The sequence below is a fragment of the Sebastes fasciatus genome, chromosome 3 (assembly GCF_043250625.1).
Source record: "Sebastes fasciatus isolate fSebFas1 chromosome 3, fSebFas1.pri, whole genome shotgun sequence".
Taxonomy (NCBI): Eukaryota; Metazoa; Chordata; class Actinopteri; order Perciformes; family Sebastidae; genus Sebastes; species Sebastes fasciatus.
Window position 1 is genome coordinate 38,080,626 of NC_133797.1, and position 18,257 is coordinate 38,098,882.

The window sequence follows — 18,257 nt, forward strand, 5'->3', positions numbered from 1 at the left end:
CATGTAATTCAAGACTGTTTAGGGACCCCAGTATGCAGAAATATTCAAACACACCATTTTAGAATAGGAGACAACACATTTATACTGCATGAAAAAAACTGCATATGATTATCATAAAGTGGGCATGTCTGTAAAGGGGAGACTCGTGGGTACCCATAGAACCCATTTACATTCACATATCTTGAGGTTAGAGGTCAAGGGACCCCTTTTAAAATGTCTATGCCAGACTGGTACCAATGGATTCCTTAGGTTTTCTAGTTTCATATGATATCTGTGTCTTCACTCTAGCCCTAAAACTGAACCTACTAGAGCCTCTCAAAGAATGTAAAGTCAGTCAGGATCGCGGGTCTCAGGTCTGACCTTAATTCATCATTCATCATGTGTTGTTGCTGTCATACAGTTCACATGTTCCACACTTTAACTCCTGGAGACACCGCTGTGTTGTCAGCCACTGAGCTGCAGGAGGACGTATGTATCTCACTCTATTATTATTATTGTTATATATCATTATTCCTGAAGCAGACGTCACACTGTGAGCTCCATTAACGTCTTCTAGTGAGACATCTGGGACACCTGTGTTGACGGATGGACGGTCAAGAGGCTTCTTGCCAAAACAAGTCATGTCATCAACACCTAAATCAGATTTACACACGTATTGTTGTTTCATTAACATCTTCTCTATGTGTATATTTACTCAAGTACTGTACTTAAGTAAAGTACCTCAGAATCGTGACTGAGTAGTTCAATGTTATAGTACATTTCAAAGGGAAATGTTGTACTTCTACTACAGTACTTGTAAAGTGCAGTACTTAAGTTGACATTTGAGAGACATTTGAGGATGTCATCTTGGGCTTTGAGAAACACTGATCAACATTTTCTGACATTTTATAGACCAAACAACTAATCGATTAATCGAGAATATAATCGATTGATTAAACGACAGTGAAAATACTCGTTAGTTGCAGCCCTAAACACACACATACAGACACACACACACACACACACTTGTACAGACTACATGTTTAAAGAAGACACACGATGAGCCCTGGCTCATCAGATGACAGATGATGAGTCTTTGTGGAGAGGAAATGAGCTGGATCAGTCGTAGCAACAGACCTGTTACCACGGGAACGCGCAGTGTAAACACACACACACACATATTCAGACTGTAATCAAAATCTAATGCCAGAGGTTTTCAACTGGGTCACTAACACATGCCTCTCTTTACTGAACCGTGATATGGATATTTTATTGTAGGCCAGTGATTCTCAAAGGGGAGTCAGTGGCACTCTGCCAGAGTGTCCGGGAAAAGTTTTCACATTCAATCATTTCAGTGATTATGTTATTATAATGTTACACTTGTTACGTAACGTTACAGAAGAAAGTCCGCTAAGGACGGTTGTTATTTATTTACTTAGTTACATTACGTTATGTTATGTTATTTTAACGTAATGTTTTATGTAACGTTTTACGAAACGTTTTAGTAACATTATTTTAGTAACATTGTTTTACTTAACGTTGTTACGCTTGTTACATAACGTCAAGTAAGAAAGTCCACTCAGGGTGGTTGTTATTTATTTACTTAGTTACATTGTTAAATTTTTATTTTAACACAAACCGTGATCTTTTTTCTAACCATAATTAAGTACTTTTGTTGCTTAAACCTCACCAATCGTTTCAAAACGTTAACAACGTGGCATTTGTTTCTGCAAGCGTGATGCGAGGCTGATTCGAAGCGTATTTATGAGACTTTTTTTGGGGTTCAGAAACATCGACATTCAACGTATCCTGTAGTTTTCAGAAACGTATAATACCCAAACTTTTTCTGACGAATGGGTTGGTGTAATAGTTCATAGATTACGTTCTAATCGAACAAATCTATAACTCTTAGAATCTGCAAATATGTTTAATATGCGTCTAATATCTTTCAAATCAATTTCTCGTTTTGTTTTTTCACATAACGAAAGCTATAGAAATGTAAAAAAATAGGCTACGTCAAATTATTCCAAGGGACAAACATGAGAGGTCCCCGGTATATTCTCGGTATGTTCTCTATCTTTAGGTTGAGGACCTCTGGTGTAGGTGAGTATGTGAGTGCTCTTCTGTACGTTATACGTCTCAGTGCTTCTGCCATGTGAGAATGATTTAAGGTGGCAGGTAAGGTTAACATGAGGGAAAGGTGATGAGAGACTGAAGGTTTACCAAAGATGGAAAGAAAGATGGGCAGAGAGAGAGAAGGAATGAGACGAACAGCGGTGAAGGGCAGCGGTCACATCTGGTCAGAGTTAGTGATGAAGAGAGGAATGGATGCAGCGACAGGAGGTCTCACTCACGTGTTTTTGTTACAGTCCTTGCATAAATGTCCAAAATATTCTGACGCACGCACACAAATACTTTGACATTCAGCCACATCATGTTCTCTAAATCCTAAAAATCTACATACACTATATTCATCATCATTCAATCCAAACAATAAACAGAGCCTGCTGTAACTGTAATACTTTCATGCTCAGAGAGATTCCCTGAAGATTTCTCGGTTCAGCAGGAGTTCAGAGAGAGATCAGGGTCAAGCCTTTGTATATTCCAGGAAACATTAAAACCGACCTCCGAATTAGTTACCACTTATGAGAGATGCCCGGATAAAAACAAAGGGATTTTGTCAAACTCTACTCTCCAGCCGGTTCCCTGATTGGTGTTTGATCGTTAATGTTTCGGTTTCATTGGTGTGTGAAGGGCTTGAGCCACATGAAAGATTCAGCTATAACATTCATTCACGCCAATTTAAATATGTGGCCTGCCTTTTAACTCCTTAAAATGGACAGTGTGTAGGATTTAGTGACATCTAGTGGTGTGGTTGCAGATTGCAACCAACCCAGTACCTCTCCGCTCACTCCTCCCTTTACAAGACTGAGGTTACGTGAGCCGCCAAGTGTAAAACTGTGGTAACGCCGTTAACATCCTTACCATAATAACACTGCTTTAGGAGCTACGGAAGTCGGACGGCGTCTGGCGGTAACTAAACCGATTTATGGCAAGTTGTGGACTCGCCGAGGTGAGGTTCTGCAGTAACGACTAAATGACCAGTGGGGTAGTAACATTACGAAGTAGGAAAGCACATTGCTATTGCCAGGCTCATTTTCTGTAACCAGTGTAGCGTTAAAGCATGGTGGAATTAGCCAGCTACCTATTTAACTAGCGGACAGATGGCTAGTTAGCTAGCTGGCTAATTCCGCCATGCTGGTGGAATGTAACTAAGTACATTTACTCAAGTACCGTACTTAAGTACAATTATGTGGTACTTGAACTTTACTTGAGTAATTCCATTTTATACTACTTTATACTTTTACTGCACTCCATTTTGGAAACCAATATTGTACTTTTGACTCGGCTACATTTCTTTGACAACATTAGTTACTATTTACTTTACAGATTTATATTATTAATATATAATTAACTAATAATTATGATGTATTACTATAGGTTAAGCTACCCAGCAGTATAGAAAGTAGTTGAAAGTAGTTCCACCATCAGTAATTATAATCAAGTGATATAAGATATACGATTCTGAAATGAGCCATTTTGCATAATGAGCACTTTAAGTATATTTTGATGCTAATACTTTTGTACTTTTACTTAAGTAATATGTTGACTGCAGGACTTTTTCTTGTAGCAGAGTATTTTTACACTGATCTTTTACTTCAGGAAAAGTATGAAAACCACAGAGTACGTCTTCTACCACTGGAGGAAACAACGATTTATCACAGCTTTGACTCGTTCCGCTTTATTGTGAATTTCTCTTTTACTAGTTCCTCTTTCAGACAATCCCATCTGTTGAAGGACCATCAGTCTCCTTCTGTCTCTAAAACATCTGTAACTTTACACACCGCCGATCAAACACCTGCAAATCCACTGAAGGAAATCATAAAACGTCATCAGCAAACACAGAGACACCTCAGATAGACGCTGTTACCGCTCCATCATGAATCCCACCTGCGTGTGGTCGGCCATCAATGGCACCATGTGGGCAAAGCAAACAAAGACAGAGGTGTTGTAAATGTTTCAGTATGCTGTGAGAACTGTTGTGTCCTGGTGTTTATAGCTGACTGGAAAGAGGAAGATGTTCATCCCATAAACAGGAGGTTTGGTTTGATCACTATAGCAACAAGCACTGCTGACCTATCTCCATTTTTGCAGACTTCTTGTTTCAGTCAAGTGGCCAAAATAGGTCACATTGCAAACAGATGTTATTTTTAAAAAGAAAAACAGCTTGGTCCAGACTGTTAAACATCAATCTGGTCCCGAGTGCTGGTTCACACTAATCCATCTTTCCGTGCTGTCACAGCAGAATTATGGGTACTTGGGTTTGCATTTTTCAAAAGTTGAGAGGTAAAAGTGTAAAAACAGGGACTATTTTTATAACCTCCATAACACACGAATGTTTCTCATTAGAGAATACGAACTGGGTCTTGGACGCACAATGATGCATGAAGCAGCAGGAGATCTGGAGCCGCTAAATACACTAAAGTCAGGAAAAAATGAACAAAAAAAATGTTACATTATGGGCCAAATCTCGTGTTGCTTTCCAAAAGTGGAAAGGCATTTCATGTCCAAAGATCTTATGACTTCGGGGAGACGAGCGTCCAACGGAATCTCACATTCACATCTCTTGATTGCAGCAACAAATCTTCATCCCAGTGATTCGAGGCAGAACTTGGCACCAGACTGAGCTGGGAGTGTAAAATGGACAGAGAGAGGTAGGAGAGCCCAGTTTGAGCTGCAGACGTAGTTCAGGGAGTTGATAAGTCTTTCTTTCCTTCTGACGTCCTCTTGAGTAATTAACATGTAGCCTTTACACGCTCCATTTACAGAGACAGAGTCCTCTGCTGCTGCTGGGAGTTGGAGGAATGTGCTCCGTATAAACATTAAATTACAAACTGTGTGTTTCTGTATGCGTGTCCCTCCTCATGCAATCAGGATAATCAACACTCGTAACATATAAAAGGCCCAGTGCAGTGTTAATATGTGCTGATGGTTTCTCTCCGCACGACCACAGCTGTTACAACAGAGACGAAAAATAATAACCCCCTCTGTGTCCACAATGCAACACATCTCTCTTCCTCTGTTGTTTCTCTCTCTCTCTCTCTCTTTCTCTCTCTCTCTTTTTCATCTCCACATCAAGTTATTTACTTTGTGCCTTTTTGTTCAAGACGTGATGCATTCACATACATAGATATTTTATACGCACTTATTTTCTTATAAAAAGGTGCAAGGAAAGGGGGGGGTGATCCAAAACTACGTTGTTGAATTCACATTGTTCCGTTCATTCTTTGCTCGCCTCACTTTAGTGACAACATTACTGTAAGACGGTTGCATTTTACAACGTCAGCAAAACCGCACCTTATCCACATTTCTTTCCATCACTGGTGTGGAATCCAAAATGCTTCTCAGATGGTTCGTGAAGGAGGCTAAATAAGGCTCCAAACTTACGGTAAATTTTGGTGAGGAAAAACTGTAATGGCCATTTTTTAAAGGGGTCCCTTGACCTCTGACCTCAAGATATGTGAATGAAAATGGGTTCTATGGGTACCCACGAGTCTCCCCTTTACAGACATGTCCACTTTATGATAATCACATGCAGTTTGGGGCAAGTTATAGTCAAGTCAGCACACTGACAGCTTTTACCATGTTATGATTTGTTACAATTTGTCATTGTTTTGTGTTGTTAATTGATATCCAATAATAAATATATACATACATTTGCATAAAGCAGCATATTTGCCCACCCCCATGTTGATATTGCGTATTACATATTTGACAAATCTCCCTTTAAGTATCATCAAATTTATCCTCTTGTATAACTCTCAGTGAGAGAAAAAGTAGAAATAAGTCTATACTAGTTAATAAATAAAGGATTTACCAGAACACTTGCTTATTTTTTTTATTTTAACTAAACAACACCAAGTATTCTGTTACTACTTTCTAAATGTATGCATATAATCAGATATATACATAGATGCCTGGCTGCAACCTGAACTCTTGTTCTGATGTTTGAGTGTTTTCTCTCTGCTCTGTTCTGTTCTGTTCTGGAGGAAATGGAGACTGATGTTGTAATCAGCTCCAGCGCAACACTACAACACAAGCCTGCTCTCCCTCTCTCACTCTCTCCCTCTCTCCCTCATCTCATCTCACTCCGTTACTCAACCGGTCACTCATTCACTCCCACTCACTCTGTCTGCTTCCCTCTCTTTTCTTACCCCCAGCTCCACCTTCTTCTGTTTCACTTAACAAGCCCCAAAACAGAGCGGCAGAGGCGATGAAGAAATGTTGAAATGTTGGGCCAGGTTTCAGAGCTTATTCCCCGACCGCCTCCCCCTCCCCTCCACCACAGGCCCCGTCTCTCCTGCCAACACAGAATCACAGCAGTATGAGCAGCGTTTCCAGACACATCTTGTGTTATTTAAACACATGCAAACTCACACTGCAGCTAATTAGGTTCTCCATGCTTCGTGCACGTAAAGGGTCATTAGTTGTCATTATGTGTTGATAATACACACAAAAGCACACACATTGCTCACATAAAGCACACGACAGACGCAAGCTTCTTCCTCCCCCTGCTGACATAGCGCTGCTCTGAGTTCACCTTTTCCGGTCAAGACCGGCTGCACGTCTGGAACCTCACAGCCCAACAGGACTGACCCAAGCCTGGGGAGAGGGAGCGCCGAGTGTGGGAGTCCAGTGGAGAACCAGAGAGAGACAGAGAGGCAGACAAATGGCACGTTTCCACCAAGCAGTCCAGTTCGTTACACATTAGAACGGTTATTTTAGCGTCTCCATTAGCAAAAGTTGTGGCTGGTACCAATAGAACCACTCCATCCTTGGTACCAAGTCAATGCTGAAGTGCCTTAAACCTGCATTCTTTCTAACAGCCAGCAGGGGGCGACTCCTCTGGTTGCTTAAAGAAGTCTGATTGTATAGAAGTCTTTGAGAAAATGACCCTACTTCTCACTTGATTTATTACCTCAGTAAACATTCTAAACATGAGTTAATGGTCTCAATCGCTAGTTTCAAGTCTTCTTCAATACAGCATGATGTTCATTTAGTAAATGATGGTCCCATTTAGAGTCAAATAGATCATAAAGCAGGGGATGCTTTAGGGCGGGGCTACCTTGTGATTGACAGGTCGCTACCACGGCGTTGTTCGGTCTGGGAGTTGTCGTTGTTTTTGTCTTACAACTTTAACTCTTTCACAGGTTTGTTTTCACTTCATCAAAGTTAATTGTTATCTTTTTGACCAAGATGGTGACGGCAAAAACCAAGATAGTGACAACTAAATACCAAGATAGTGACGGCCAAATACCAAGATGGCGATGGCTAAAAACAATGATAGCGACGGCTAAAAACCAATATGGCGATGACCAAATACCAATATGGTGATGGCTAAAAACCAATATGGTGATGGCTAAAAACCAAGATGGCGATGTAAATACCAAGATGGCAACAGCCAAAAACCAAGATGGCGATAGCAATCTGCAACCACACCACTAGATGGCACTAAATCTTACACACTGTCCCTTTAAGAAGACATTGGCATTAGATAGAAGCTACTACTCGTCTCCATCATGGTCTCACCGATGTGGTAATTATAGCAATACAATGGATGTAAAAAAAAAAAGACGAATGCTTGACATTTATTCATGTTGCACCAAAAGGCATTTAAATAAACCCAACTTCAACAATCCTCCATTGTGTATGATGCTACAATAAACAACAACATGTTATGAATGTCTTGAGCCAACAACAGAGGAAACAGTTTTGTTCCATGATGAAGAAACACTGTTAAATACCAACTTTGTGGCTGCAGCCAAAAAAAGGTATTCTGTAACTAACTGCTTATTTTATCCACTTGGAACAGAATCCAGACTCTTGGTTGCTTATTTCCACATCATCAGTACCGCACTCATTACAGTACTCTCTGGGTTTTTACTGCTCCACTTTCCACAACTGTAAAAGCCAGAAGAAGGAAACAGTGAGCAGTCAGTGTTGATTTTCTTTTGACTTGGTGTGCTCTGCAGAGCAACACGCTACCAACTTCTGTTCTAAGAAATAATGAAACAGTTTTAGAGGACAGTTTGACTTTTTATACCAAAAAAAAGACTGCCTCGTCTATCAGAATGCCTTTGAGCAAGGCACTTAACCCCCAGCTGGTCCAGTGAAGCAGTAGTACAGTAGCCCTCAAGTCCCAAGACAAGTCCCAAGTCAGGACTGACAAGTCCTAAAACAAGTCAAGGCTGACGAGCCCCAAGTTAAGTCCCAAGTAAAGACCGACAAGTCTCAAGTCAGGTCCCAATTCAAGGCCAACAAGTCCCAAGTAAAGACTGAAAAGTCCCAAGTAAAATCTCAAGTCAAGACCGACAAGTCCCAACTCAAGACCCAAGTCAAAACCGACAAGTCCCAAGTCAAGTCATAAGTCAAGAACCAAGTCAAGACGGACAAGTCCCAAGTCAAGACCCGTCAAGCCCCAAGTCAAGACGGAGGAAGTCCCAAGTCAAGACCGACAAGTCCCAAGTCAAGTCCCAAGTCAAGACCCAAGTCAAGACGGAGGAAGTCCCAAGTCAAGACCAACAAGTCCCAAGTCAAGACCCAAGTCAAGACCCAAGTCAAGACCGACAAGTCCCAAGTCAAGTCCCAAGTCAAGACCCAAGTCAAGACGGAGGAAGTCCCAAGTCAAGACCAACAAGTCCCAAGTCAAGACCCAAGTCAAGACCAACAAGTCCCAAGTCAAGACCCAAGTCAAGACAGACAAGTCCCGAGTCAAGTCCCAAGTCAAGGCAGACAAAAGAGTTTGACTTTTTATACCAGATGGAAAATGAATGAGTGTGCGTCTATCTATCAGGTTGCCTTTGAGCAAGGCACTTAACCCCCAACTGGTCCAGTGGAGCAGTAGCCCAGTAGCTCCAGGTGTGAATGTGTGTAACTGTAAATGTAAAGTAGGATAGTCCTTCTAGTAAAAGACACTGTCAGTTTGAAGTGGAGCGGCTGCAGTCTCTCCTCTCTGACTCGACCCCCTCTGGACAGCCAGTCCAGTTGTGTTTACACCGCCGTGTCAACATCTGTTTACATTTCACCCAAACAAAAGCTGCACCGAGCGCTCCACAGAGCCGAGATTAAGGCAGGCGTCTGCTGTAAAGCTGACAGGAGGGGAGAGAGAGAGAGCAGGACCCTCTTAACCTCCACTCATACTGCTGCTATAGACACACACTTTGATCACACAGGGAAGAAACACTCACACCCTCCATTTACACCAGTGACATTTAGAGTGCTCACACACACACACACCGAATGATAAACACTAAAACCACAAGAGCTCAGAGTGTTTGTGTTTTCTATGCCATAGTGACTAAAGAGGCAATAGAGGACTGGTAGTTGCACCACAGTCTAAACATTATGGTCACGGAAGGCAGAGGAGGAGGCTGACTCGCCATTAAGCCTCCAACATACCAAGAAGTTGACTTTGTTACAGCATTAACTGACATCCTGTCGTGTGGTAGGTGCAGAGCCAGCGCTATAGGCATAGACGGTTTAGGCAAATGCAAGGGGCACCATCCATTCATAGAGGCTCCCAAAATGAAGGAAGAAAAAGAAATCCAAACATTTGCTATTTTTTTAATACCATTTTAAAGGGACTCTATGTAAGAATCAGAAATTGCTTGTTAACAGCGACACCTGTGGCCGTTAAGTCAACGAAAGTCAGCTTCCTGTTGCTCGCACTTGTGCTCGCTCTACATAGACATGAACGAGCATCGTTCAACACAGTGAGGCGACACACGTCAGCTAAAACCACAATATCACTCTATATTTCACCTGCTTGGCAGTAATGTTAGCTGACCAGACCAAGGTCTCTCCATGAATCAATGCTGATCCTAGTGTTGGCTTTTCCTGCCTCAGCCTCCCGACCGCTGTTGGAGGGAACAGGGGATCTCCGAGGTTTGGTCGGAGACGATAACGCTACTCGCTGCGGAGCCCCGTCACTTCACAAGACACGGAAAACCTCTGTTGGTCTGGAGGAGCTGCAGCAGTTATTTCTGCACAAACGTCCACTAGATATTCTCAGATCTAAACTAACTCTTCTGCAGTGTGTAGTGTGCGCGCATGCACGTGAGGTGGAGCGAGCTGTGCGAGCGAGAACGAATGCGGTGTGTGAGTGAAGGCAAGCAGGCAGAGGAGCAGAGTACAGCAGAGACTCCGGCCCTCGAGACCAAAGCTACGGTCTCCCCCGCGTCCTCCGACTGCAGCCAACACTGTTTAACAGACGGGCTTCACTAGATACAACCAAGAGGTTTTGGTGCTTCCATGTAGTTTGTGTTGGAGTCTGAGTCTGAACAGCGTAGCCACACGTGAGCGTGCATGGGACACCAACCCGCAATGATTTATACGTGTAAGAAGTTACAAACAGTCCCTTTAATATAATTTCGAAATATTACAAAAAAAGCCCACAACATAACTATGTAGCCTATTAAATAGGCCATATTTCTGGGTTTTTGAGTTAAAGGGAAACAACGACCATTTTTAAAACATTGATACTATTCTGGAGGCTATATAACATGTTGGAAAAAATACTGAGTTTATTTAAAATATTGTTTTAAGGTTCATATACACATTCATTTAGTGATAAAACTGCTGGCGCCTCTGGACGTGACTGATGTGTGTTGGCGAGGTTCATTTTTCCCAGTAACTACAACCCATGATGTACGACGACTCAGGACACAACGAGTCAGAGGTAAGAAGGTCATGTTGAGGGTTACAAGGTTGTTCAAGGCCACATTGCCCCGTAAAGCTAGTATGGTTCCCACGCCCCCCCGAACGCTGGGTTTATTCAAAATGAAGAATTATTCAGACCATCAACCACAAAGTGTCTTCAACTTCATTCAGTTAGTCAGTCACCACAATTTTCGGCAGGTGATGTTTACCTCTGACCTCCCATTTGGCAACAGAAAAAGAAGAAAATACCCCTATAAGATCCCATATATTATGGTATTTTGTTGAGGAAACAGAGCGCTGAAGAGAGAACATTTTGAGAACATTTAGAAACCTAAAGGGACATCTCAATACCAACATTATACATGAGACGCTGGACACTTCCATGTTGACAAGTTAAACTCGTGACCCTTTCAGCAACTTAAACATTTATACACGCCCGACCGCCAAATGACAGAGTTCAGATACCAAAATGAGAAAGTAAGAGAGGACTTTATTTTCTACTGGGCATTCTGACACCTTTGTCTTAAATAATCTCGTCTGAATAACACAAAGTGACTCTATTTCCATTCCAAGTAATTACAGAGCCGGAGCTCTTTGCGCTTGTGTGTTCCTGTAATTAAAGACAAAGCGGGGGCAAAGTGAGGAAGATTCCCATCCGTTCTGGATGCGAGGCCGCAAAGCGCTGGTTAGACTGGCACATTGCTTCTGTCTGAGTCCAGTAATTATCACTAGATGGATAAATGGAGGGAAGCCCAAAGCAGAAAGATGGAGCTACTGAAATAGAGAAGACTTTCTTTTCTTGAAAACATGAGACTTTTTCCTGGCTTTTATTTATCCAGAGAGTGTTTCCGAACTAGGGCTATAACAAAAAAGGAATTTTTGGATTTGACTCAAAGATTTGGCTGTTCAATACAAGATTTGACTATTCGTCCTTTTTTTTTTTCTTCATATAGACGATCTGACAATCAGAAAATCCATGGCCTGAGTTTCAGTGATGATTTTGACCACATTAACATCAAATGAGGTCCGGGGCTCCTGGCACGACTGGCAAACCACCCAACCCGTGTTGAACCACAGACCCCGCCTCGTTTACCATGCTTGGGTGTGACTTTTTTTTGCTTTTTTGTCATCACCATACATGTCTATGCAACTAATGTGTTTGTGCATAAAGTTCTTCATAGATCTAGCCTCTAAAAAAACTTCAAGAATTTCAAGTTGACGATGATTCAACTTTCAGGGGGCAGCCCGACTGAGAACGCATTCAATTTCTAATGTCCAAATCCAAGCTCAAGACTTCCTGTTCAGGTTAATCATTCATTTACCTGTGCAACGTTTTCCAAGTGGTTCATGTTCAACCAGCCATCTCTTGGTCAAATCCCACTTTTCTTTAGACTTAATTGACTTTTTCACCAATTAATAGACCCTAAAAGTGACACAGTTCAACAGCTGACAGGACAAAAGTACAGCAGGTACAGCACTTGTCTGGTTGCCTGGAAACCACGGGAACAAGAAGTGGGAATTTTTGCAAATCTCACAAATCGATTTAAATTCTTATCGGATATCAGGATTTAATTAAAAATCGATTCTTGAGTCAAAACCAATTCTTGATTCCACAAAGGGGCGCTAGTTTCAGGCTGTTTTTCTGTTCCATCAACATAACACTATTCAACCCGATATCACGCCAAAGCGTGTAATAGACCCGCCTTTCCACCAGAGAATAGTGTATCAGTATCATGTTTTGCCTCACCGAGGCGTGAAAATTACATGCCTAGGTTTAGGAAAAACATCATGGTTGGGCTCAAAATAAGTACGTAAACTAAGTACAATACGTACGGAAACAACGGAACATAACTACCGAAAACACGTCACAAATGTCCCTAACGTAACTGACAAAACTAAACAGCGGTCTCCTGGTTAAAGTCCTGTGTTTGTTGGACCCATCCACCTCCCCTCCCTCTATCATCAGCAGTCTCTCTCTCTTTTTATTCTCCGTCACTAGCTCTGAGCGTAGCATATTCACGTGGATCTACATGGTGTAGAAATGACACGCCAAAAGCAAGAAAGGCGTTCTTTCTGCTTTTACATTATCGTTTCATTCATACGCCTTTTCGTGCGACCAAGCTGCATTATTAAATGAAGTGATTCAGACGCCCAGTTCTTATGTGATTTTTCCACCCACTTATGATGGGGACTGCTGGAGACGAGGCTTTATTTAAATCATGAATATCTGCGTCTCAGAGCGCTCAAATCCAGACAGAAATGCTTCAAGGTTTACTTCACCTTCCTGCCAGAGTCCCACAGAGTTAAACACTCCCTCGGTTCCTCTCCGTTTCACTTCACCGCTCGCAATAAATGAGTTTCAAATAAGTCAAGAAGAAAAACTCAGAGTGGACAATTTAATTTTCCTCCCAACCATCAAGTATCCTATTGAATACATTCAAAGGAGCATCTATCTCTCAGTAAAATGACCACCAGCTTCTCTTTCTTTCTTTCATTTCTCTTGGCTGTAATCATATTTTCTGTCTCAAAATCCTTCAGTTGACTGTTTTCCTTTTGTCTATTTTCTTTGTCCCATTTTCTCCCCCAACGCTTCTTGCCAGACTGTCATTATAAATAATTAGTTCTTAATTGACTGTCCTGGTTAAATAAAGGTTAAATAAATGTTGAGAAGCAGATTGGACCAGAACCACACCTGCAGCATGGGAACAATCAGCCGGGTTGGGTTGCGTTCCTGACCCAACAGAACAGCTCTGGCTCGCTGCAGCGGTGATAAATCAAACAGACCCACCCGCCGGTCAGCTAACTCTCTCTGCTCTCGGTCTTTTCTTTTCTCTGGCAGCTCTGAGATACTGTGACTACAGCGTCTATCTAGATATTCTTAATGCAGCCAGAGCAATAAACAAGATGATCTTACTTGTTGAGGCATTCTGACAGCTTATCGAGTTTCACATTAATAAAGCATAAATAGCATCGTGGCTATGGGGAATCCTCAGTTTTGATTGGCTGGAGTGTATTTGTGAATAAAAACACAGTACACAAAGCTGCATCATCTGTGATTTAAGTTATTACACAAAGCTGAAAGGCTACACAGTTTTCATTTAAAAAAAAAAAAGGTATTCCCAAATTATTGAACATTACTAGTTGACAAAACAATTGTTTTGACATTTTGAAATATTATTTGCTTTCTTGCTGAGAGTTAGATGATATTAGAAGATATGAGCTGCAGCCAGGAGAAGGTTAGCTTTAGCTTAGCATAAACGCTGGATTTACACACTCTTTTTTGTATGGATTAAAAAAACAAGATATAACGTGTAAATTAGCAAGTTTAGACTATAGACTGTACAAGAAGTAGACGTAGTCAATGTGACGTCACCCATTGGTTTGTGGACTACAGTTTTGTAGACTCAAGTTTCGCATTTTAGCCACCATCTTGGTTTTTGGCCATTTCGGTTTTTGGGCCATCCCCGTCTTGGTTTTTGGCCGTCACGATCTTGGTTTTTTGCCTTCGCCATCTTGGTTTTTGGGCCATCCACATCTTGGTTTTGTGCAACCAGAAGTGACACAAGAGAGTGGAGCTAAGTACAACCGAACGCTGAATAAGGCATTTTTAGGCGACCAAAAAGGTTTTAATTAACGTTGATGAAGTGAAAACACACTGTGAAAGGGTTAAAGTTGTAAGTCAAAAACATGCACAACTCCCAGACCGAACAACACCGTGGTAGCGACCTGTCAATCACAAGGTAGCCACGCCCTAAAGCATCCCCTGCTTTATGATCTATTTGACTCTAAATGGGACCATAATTTACTAAATGAACATCATGCTGTATTGAAGAAGACTTGAAACTAGCTATTGAGACCATTAACTCATGTTTACAATGTTTACTGAGGTAATAAATCAAGAGAGAAGTAGACTCATTTTCTCATAGACTTCTATACAATCAGACTTCTTTTGCAACCAGAGGAGTCGCCCCCTGCTGGCTGTTAGAAAGAATACAGGTTTAAGGCACTTCAGCATTGGCTTCACTTCTAAGACCTGGATGTTGTCTCTGTTTTCGAGCAGCTGATAGGTGGATTTTGTTACCTTTGGCTATTTCCCCCTGTTTTCAGTCTTTATGCTAAGCTAAGCAAACCGGCTGTGGCTTCATATTACTATACAGAGAAAGGTATTAATCTACTCATCTAACTCCAGACAAGAAGGCAAATGAGTGTATTTACTAAAATGTTCTTTAAAAGTCCATTTAGTCGCTGCTCTACATGGAACAATACTGAAATTTCAACTGTTCCCTCTGCTTTATTTCTTCTTCAAACACACACACACACACACACTCAGTCCTTCCGCCTTTAAACAGCAGTCAGATTTACCATAAGTGGCTGCAGTTAGTAATAATACTCCATGCTGTGCTTGTTGCTGACCATGCTGCTAAAACTGTGTGATTTATAGCGGGGGGTTTGTTTGCCGTGAGGCCGACAAAACCCACCAGAGGAGCCTGGTCGGGGGAGCGAGTGGGTGGGAGAGACTTTCCTTCACTGAATGATTTAGTGTGCAGTCCGGTCGGCTTCTCTCAGGGACCGAGAGCCTGATGATGATAAGATCCTGACACATGCAGAGGTGCATGTAAAAACATACATGCACATGCGTATGCATTTAAATAAGTATGAAGCCAACACATTCACATGTGACAGCATGCGTCTCCAGCCCAGTATACAATGACTACATGAACTTCAGAACACTCTCCACAGAGTACACCAACACTGGTTTAATCCACAACGGATATAATCATGGTTAGTTATCACGATACTTGGGTGCCAATTTGATATATTTATATTGTGATTTTTAAGTATTGCGATTCAATATTACGATTTATTGCGATTTTTGTTAACGTTTTTAACACTAGACCACGGGAAAAAAGTTGAATCATACACTTTTAGGGACTTTTACTTTAGAAAATATCTAAATTAATACAGTAGAAATGTTTGATTTTCAGCATGTATGTAGTCAGAGATGTCCTGAAGTCATTATCAGGAACTATTTATTAAATCTTTTTTCCAGCATCCCAAAAATCAAAGAATAAAGACATTTCTCTCACATATTAGTGGTATTTTCTTTTTAATTTATAAGGGACAGTTTTATACTTTATTAATTTTATTTCCCTATATGTATTTTGTATATACAGTTCCCTTTGTTAACATCTTATTTTGAAAACCGGACGTAGTCACACGTGTATACTTGATAAATCTCCCTTTAAGGTACATTTTGAAGAGATAAAAAAATGTGTGAGTAATTTGCGATTAATCGTGATTAACTATTTTAATCGATTGATAGCCCTAATTTAGAATAAATTCCAGGTATGAAACGCTGGATGAAATGAACGTACAGTACATTACACACACAGCTGCAACGCTCCAGCTCCAAACCATTTCAGCACATTTTGTTTTTTGGCTAAACGGATGGTCTCCCAGAGACTGTCAGCTCAAAGGGGCCGCTGGTTTTATGGAATAATTATCCAACTACGGGTTTTCACCGTGATATTTCTTCTCTCCCAGCAGGACTATAAATCAAACCCAAAACCTTACAAACGTGTGTTTTTGCAGGCAGGGCAAAGTGGTCGCTGGGTTTGAAAGTGAACAGCGTTACAAATCTGAAAAACATTACCAGGCATGAGGTCATCCGTTAGTGTGCTCTGAGTGTGTCACTGTGTTTCTGAAGCTGGGTGAGAGCTGGAGGGACTGGGGCCAAACCAGTACATCAGCCAGTCAGCTCTGGATTGATATGGAACCACCATATGGGAATCATTTGGCAATCTGGTAATCTGATACTGAATCTGGGGTCAACCTTTTAATAGTAGGTGAGGAGAGGAACATCTCCTTGACCCCTGAGATGGACGTAAATACACACAACACACGCACACACACACACACACACACACGGCGGTGTCGGCCCACATGCATGTGGCAGCGATCTGGAGCCCTAATTAGTGGAGGATGTGGGGTGGAAGGAAGGGGAGGGTGAAATTGGACCTGAGGTTCTTCTGATTGAGGGGAAATGGGAAACAGGCTGGAACCAGTGTTACCCTTCAGCCTCACACACACACACAGTGCAGCTGAATGATGGTTACTGGATCAGCAGTGAAATATCTCTCCGTTGGCCCGCTGCTCGGTGCACATGTATCCCCTGTGATTAAGGCCTCCAGTCCCTGGATGCCAATACCCGTTGGTCCAGAGACATGTGAGTTTGGAGGCTGTGGTCACAGAATGAATCACTGGCTAATCTGATTGGGATTACTCACTCTTGCCTCTCTGTGCTGTTCATTCTCTAGAGATGACTCAAGTTTTAATAAGTCAGATCCTTTTATAGAATTTAAGAGCTGACACGTTTATCCTGAGAAATCACATGTAGAACAGATGAGGAGGTTAAGAGATCAGACCTTAATTATGAGGTTCTCTGCGAGGACACGTGGGCCTTGTGGCGAGGAAGAGGAGGAGCCAGGATCTAGATCCATCGAGGCAAGCGTCCATCCTGCTGAAGAGTCCTTTAGCATTACAGTGATGGAAGGTATAATATTAGAACAGAGAAACGAACAGAACCATCTATAGCACACCATGATTATATAGCATACTGTAGAGATTAACAAATAATAATAACCCACAATAGACCCGTTTTTGTCTCTTTTAGGGGGGTGCAGGGGTCTTTAGGGGGAGATAGCAGGTCAACAGTAGATGTCACATAGAAGTGGTGTACATCATCTGAAAGCTGGAAACCTGGAGATTAATTTGAGATGCTGCTCAGTTGCTCAACATCATCACACATAAATACAGTTGGGCTCTTTGGAGCCACAAGAGTCGCAGCTTTACAGTGATACCCAATTTATGTAATTCCAAGACTGTTTAGGGACCACAAAAAAAGCTAAATAACTGCATGTGATTATCATAAAGTGGGCATGTTTGTAAAGGGGAGACTCGTGGGTACCCATAGAACCCATTTTCATTCACATATCTTGAGGTCAGAGGTCAAGGGGCCCCTTTGAAAATGGCCATGACAGTTTTTCCTCGCTAATATTTAGCCCAACTTTGGAGCGTTATTTATCCTCCTTCCCAACATGGTAGCATGCCATAGATTGGTGACAATGGATTCCTTAGGTTTTCTAGTTTCATATGATATCTGTAGCTTCACTAGCCTTAAAACTGAACCTACTAGACCCTCTGACAGACAGTAAAGTCAGTCAGGTCTCAGGGGGTTAAAACAACAGAGCTCAGAGGCCACTTTTAAAAGACAGTAAAGCATCAAATGGCTTTAGGGATTGAGCTGGAGATGCTCAGCACATGACTGAACAAATCTTTAAATGTAAATGAACTCATTCACACACACACATGACAGATACCGTCAATATTTGACGCTCTGAACGGGCTGGTCAAACCCCCTAACTCGTGAACTGTGCAGTAAGACTCTGTAGATGAACCACTGAGGACCAAGTCAGCGTCTACTGTCGGAGCTCAGAGAT

The 18,257-nt window shown here is 41.7% G+C and overlaps 2 long non-coding RNA genes across 5 annotated transcripts in view; both read right to left on the bottom strand.

The window, feature by feature from the left end:
• The window catches only part of LOC141765008 (uncharacterized), a 34,444-nt gene that overhangs the window by 12,917 nt on the left and 3,270 nt on the right, over nt 1-18,257 (bottom strand). The gene's annotated exons all lie outside the window — the stretch shown is intronic.
• Nucleotides 5,796-17,307, bottom strand: LOC141765009 (uncharacterized). 4 transcript variants are annotated; one of them, XR_012593349.1, is made up of 4 exons: nt 17,184-17,307; nt 6,576-6,702; nt 6,255-6,400; nt 5,798-6,083 (listed from the first exon to the last, which is right to left on the bottom strand). It is a non-coding gene; the product is annotated as an uncharacterized LOC141765009 (long non-coding RNA). The 4 variants fall into 4 exon arrangements; XR_012593351.1 differs by having other exon boundaries at nt 5,796-6,400; nt 6,641-6,702; XR_012593348.1 differs by having other exon boundaries at nt 5,796-6,400.